This window comes from Coturnix japonica, chromosome Z, assembly GCF_054131305.1.
Source record: "Coturnix japonica strain WE chromosome Z, WE-NBRP24, whole genome shotgun sequence".
NCBI classification, from domain to species: Eukaryota; Metazoa; Chordata; class Aves; order Galliformes; family Phasianidae; genus Coturnix; species Coturnix japonica.
This window is the reverse complement of record NC_140702.1, coordinates 32,499,156-32,505,155: the sequence shown is the minus strand read 5'-3', so window position 1 is coordinate 32,505,155 and position 6,000 is coordinate 32,499,156.

The following is a 6,000-nucleotide window of genomic DNA, read 5'->3' as shown; positions in this document are numbered from 1 at the left end:
CTCAGCATGGTGAGCAGTAAAAGCTCAGTGGGAGAACACAGTTATACACTGACCTACTCCTATCCAGTTGCTTCATGCTACAAAAGACATATGCAGCCTGGCACCCACAGGAGCGTTAGATGTATGCCTGTTTTTGTGATCTTCTTCTTACGATCCTGGCGGGCTATGACAGCAAGCCTCAGAAAAGAGGCATCATATTTAGTGTAATTTAATAATGAAGAATGAAGATACTTCTCTGTTTTTGACCTGAATCTAGATAATGAATTCCTCATAATCCTGTTGTTCTCATTCTGAGAGCAGATGCCACCCATCAATATCAGCATTATATAATAATAGAATCATCAAGGTCGGAAAAAACATTTAAGATCAAGTCCAACCATCAAACCATCACCACTATGCCCACTAAATTCTGTCCTCCAGTGCCATATCCATGCATTTCTTGCATCATTACAGTCTGGATCAGATTCCTGCCCTGTTTCCTACTGTGCCTTTTTCTGAAGTATTGGTGAAGGGTTTGTGATGAGCACCTCCCAAGGCTGGCAGACTGCCACAGCTGGGAGCCACGTGATAACATGAACACCACTGAAGCAGCTTTTGAGGCCCATAGGTATTAGGAACACATGCATATAGAAATCCACAAGAAACAAAAACACTGGGTTCTGTCAGCACTAGTTAACAATGTTGCCTAGAGCCCAGTTTTCAAATAAATGTAATATTTATTTTCCAAGCTGAAAGTGTGAAGTGAGCCATGAAGAATCAGGCAGAAACTGCTCTCTCTTTAGCTGGGTTACAAAAAATCAGAGCTCTTTGTGAACATGGCAGCAGATGCTGATGGGGGGACTACCAAATAGATTAAAGGGTATGGTGGAAACACCTCTTTAGAGCCTCCCTTAAAGATAACAGGATGAAGACCTCATATCTCCCTTCCACTGCTCTCACGTATGTCCTGAAGACCAAATAGGCTTACAGTCCAGAAGAACACCTGCATTGGTATAGCTTCAGTTATGAGCGTCATCATCAGTTATGAGTATCATCAACATTTCTGCTAATGTCAAGACCTGACAGCTCTATAGATAAAAGTGCTTTGTGAAAGAACTTGCTGCTTTCACAGTTTTTACCTGATCTCATGAGATCCTCTTCCCATTCCTTCAGTTTCTCATATAAACACACAACTAAGGTGAAGTGCTGCCCTGGAGTGATTCTTCTTCGCTTTGCTTTTTTCAGCTATGGCCCTCAGTTCATCTCTCAGGTACTGAAGAATAAAAGTATCATTCTCAGTAAAATCATCCTGTAATGAAGAGAAAATTTAGGAAGAAACTGTTTGAAAAACGCACTTTAGCTGCTTCTCCTTAACTCTACCCTTTTTGCATGGGCAGTAAGAGCCAGAAAAACATCCTTGTGTGATGTTCACAGGTAACTCAAAGAAAAGACTGCTGAACTTCATCCTCAGTTCAAAACTAAATACAACATTTACTAAGAAGATGATCCAGGGACTGATGCACTAAAATGCTCTGAGGTTTGCATTAGTGCTGTACAAAGAAAGAAGAACAAACATCATCTTCTTTGAAATCATACAGCAGGATATATGCTCACTGCATGCAGCCATTAATATTTTTAGCAAGGTCAGAAGAGATCTTCATGATCATCTTTCTTTGCCAAAAGCCTCACCCAGACATTTCTGCATGTGGCTAGAAATTCTGTGTGAGCTATATTCTATCTTATTTTAAAAGATACTAATCTTGATTTAAAGATTGGAGAATTCCCCATGCCCCTAAGGTAAGTTATTCTAATAGTTAATTATCCTTTCCGTTTAAAAACAAAACAAAACAAAACAAACAAAAAAAACTTATTACTTGTCTAAATCTGTCTAACTTCATCTTCCAAGTGTTGGCTTGCGTTTTGCCTTTTACTGGTTTAAGATGATTTTGTATCGGAAATCTCTTCCCCATGTAGGTACTTGCAGGTTATTATTACGTCAACTCTTAATGTTTCTGAACGAAGTAAGTAGGTTTAGGTTCTTAAAATTTATCACTGTAAGATAGATCTTGTCCAGCCTCAAATCATTCCTGAAACTCTTTTCTGCACCCATTCATATTTTCCAGAATTCACTCTGAGTTGTGGACTGCAGCATTAAACACAGTACGCCAGCACTACTCTTGCTTTTTAGATCTTCTTTCATCTCCTTGTGTCTATTGGATAGACACGTTGTTGAATGCATTATTTTGGTTTTAATATTTTTTTCTGTTGTTATCTAACAATCAGCTGTGTCTGTTTCCCTTCAAACACATAATTCCTTGCCATATTTGCCATACATGCATTTGTACACAAGGAAAAGAGCAGAAACAAAACTTAAGGAAAAATGAAGTAATACAAGATTTTGATCTTTTTATATTTATTTTTTCCTTTTTTGCCAATTAAGCCATGTTTATTCTTCTGAAGTTGCATAAATATATTCCAGTATTTTACAAATACTATAACATTCTTTATCTTAATGTAGCTTATTATTATTATCATCATTATTATTATTATTATTTGTCAAATTAATACCAATTAGCTGATTTTGGATAATGATTGAGAAATAAGTGTTGGTCTTGTTTCTTCTTATCTTCTACCACTGTAATGACTCAATGGCTAAAATGATTAGGTCTGTGAGCAGATGCCTCAAACTGAATCCTTTAAATCGATTTCTAGTTTATCACTACATCTGTTGTAGCCAGATTTACTGACAGTAGCAGCAATTGTTCTAGCAGACACTGATTTTTTTCATCACTTTTCCTCATATCACTGGATTTAACCTTAACCATCTAAAGATTCAACAAGTCTATTTAGCCCCTCTGTCATTCCAAAATGTCCATCTCTCCCAAATGGTATTGGCAGCAGAGATTTAATACCTGAGATTTAGAGCTTTAAAGGATGTGGATACTCAGTGTCTTTCAGCTGAAAACCAAGACAAGTGCAATAGTTTTGCATATATCATTTAGCATTCATGTTTAATATCTCATTTTCCAGACAGTGGTGCAACTGAAATTGCTTCTCCAATGAACAACTGCAATAGCTGATGAAGACAGCTAACATATGCAGCCTGAGCATATTTGCTCCCATGTAGTGCTCAGCAGTAGCAGGCTGACATACTGTGTAATCAGCCTACTGAAAAAGAGGGAGAACTACTGATCCCCAGCTGCAGTATCTACTCTAAGGGGTTTCCTAAATCAAACATTTCCTGACCAAGCTAACTTCCAGGTGATCGGTAAGACAGAAATTGCTACAGAAGTCCAGAGAAAATGCACTGTTGCAGTAACTTGTTCAAGTTAACTTAACAAGAATAAAGTTGGATCATAGCAAAGTTACCTCACTATGGTAAAAATTTAATGGGTGCTGTCATCATCATACTTATTGGATCTCCGTAAAATTTTCACTGATTTTCATTATAGCCCTTCTGAAACTAGGAAAGGTCACATGTAGGTATAGTTAGTCCCAGGTAAGAGACTCTTTTAAGAGATTCTTTTAAAACAGATCACATATGTTTGGTCACAAACACTAATAAGGATGAGGATCCATTTAGATATGCACATACAAAAACCCCATTATGTCCAGTTCATTTGTAAAATTAAATAGAAAAAGACTAGGTGGGGACAATATAATAGGGAGATTGTAACTTTAAAAAAAATAAATATATAAATAAAGAAGAAGAAGAAGTAAAAAGAATGCTTTTCTTCTCCTTTAAGAGGAAAAGAGGCTGGTAAAAAACGAATTATATGAGAATCTTTAAAATTAAATGTAACAGTGATTTTAAAATGACCTTTTTAGAGCTGCATACTGATATATCTGCCGTGTATATGCATGTGCCTTTGTGCATTCGTACCTGTGTATGCAAGATATAATGTATAGATATGTTTACAGAAGCACCACTTTAATTCTTCCTTTAAAATCTGGTTCTTAAAATTAAACCATAATACACTTTTGGAAACGTCTTTTTTTTTTTTTTTTTTTTTTTTTTTTTTTTTTTTTTTAATAAAAGGAATTCTCTTCACAGCATTTTGAAATGCTCTAAAGCCTCAGAGCTTTATCTCAGGTAGGTACACTTAGCATCTCTGATTACATTTGCAATATCTTAGATAAAGCAAATATTTACAAATAGTGAAATTGAAGTGTTTGGGGGAAAAATAAAAGTGAGCTGTAAAATGTGATGGCCTCTGTTCAGATGTTTACAAGGTTGGAAGCAATAAATTCCAGGATGTCTCTCTGCCACTAGTTATGTAATTAAAGAAGATAAATATTCATAAAACAATGTCTTCAAGGTTGCTTGTAAACACTTATTTGGTTATTAATACACATTGTTGGTTTTTGTTTGTTTGTTTGCTTGTTTTTTTCCAAATATATCATGTTTTTAAATTACATCCTGTAATTGTATTGAAGGACTGAATGGCAGCATGGATTGTATGTTTGGTCATTATAACTTGAGACAGTAGAGTTCTTACAGCTCTGTTTGCATACTGCAGTTGTAGCAAAGGTTTTCCATTCATAAGGACAGGAAGATTTTACTATGGCAGTGCTTTCTAGCACAGACCTAGAGATATGTTTTGCTCTCACAAATGGATCACCAATTCTCTTGAAACAACAAGAAGTACAACAAAAGACTAAAAGATACAAGTTGTTTTTTGTTCAGTTGCTTGCAGCAGGGTGAGAGGATAAGCAGGCGGAACGTGGAGAACATTCATACACTGAAAAGTCTTCCATTATTTAAGAAAAACAAAAAGGACAAAGTATACCAGGGCAAACTGGAATAACCTATGAGAAGTCACATTCTGAGTCAAGGACAAACCTAGAAATAGTCTCCAGACAGACAAGTCTGCTGGTACTCTGTGTAAAGTGAACAAAAGACATCTTGGTTAGCAGCACATAGTCTTTGCTTCTGTCTGCAAACATACGTGTGCTCTAGTGACATCGCTGGATTAAGAATGGTTAAGGACTGAACAGAGAATCTCAGCTAATGCTTCTCCACTCAGCCCTGTTCAGACAATGCCTCTGCAGATCATTCTGATTCAGTCTTACAGAAGTGAAAATCTATACAATACCAGAAGAATTTCCTTATTACAAATCACATATATTTGTGGAGATTTTTAACAGAGGCATCAGAATGTTTCATCATTGAAGCCTGGTTTCTACAAAGTACAACATAAAACAATTAGAAGTGACAGACCAATGTTGCACATCTGAGTTCTCTAAGCAAATTAAGATAATGCACTAAAATTAAGCAGATGTTTGTCCCTATCTAGTATTCTTAATGTATGCATCTGCATTATGGCTTATTAGATTAGGACTATGCTCACTGTTCACACACCCAACTCATCCCAGTAATTTCTCTTTATGATTCTTCTTTATCATGAAAAACAGGATCCTATCACTTCATTTAATTCTGTGAAATAACAGGTGGTCATCCCATCTCAGTATTTCAAAACACAGTAGTGTCCAAGTTTCTGTCTGTTTCTTCAGAAGGACTGAAGTCTTTGTTACTGAATGCTGGTACAACTCTCTCGATTGCATGCAGGCATCTCAGCAAGGAAATTACTCACGGATGATGCTAATGAACATGGCAAATGTTGAAAGATCATTGGCAACCATTTTATGCTAATGGAATACAACCCAGAAAGCAAGATGACATACACCATCCAAACCATACATAAATACCCTGGTTTCCTTCTGTCTTTTATTATCAAAGAAATGTTGTCTTTAATCCAGGTGGAGGTGAAAGTAGCCATCTGGTCCTGATAAAATATCTCTAGCAAAAGTTCTGTCTATTTGTAACACTGTGTACTGAGTGAGGAGAAGAAAACTAATACTTTTGATGGAGCAAGAAGGAGCCAAAGTTTTGGATAAAATGTGGACCACTGAGCTCAATTTAATTTTATTTCAAATATGTCATTTCAGCACATTTATGCAAACAGCAGTCTGACTTAGAACAATGACAAAGGGTCTTGTACAGGTGTGAATATTAGGTAT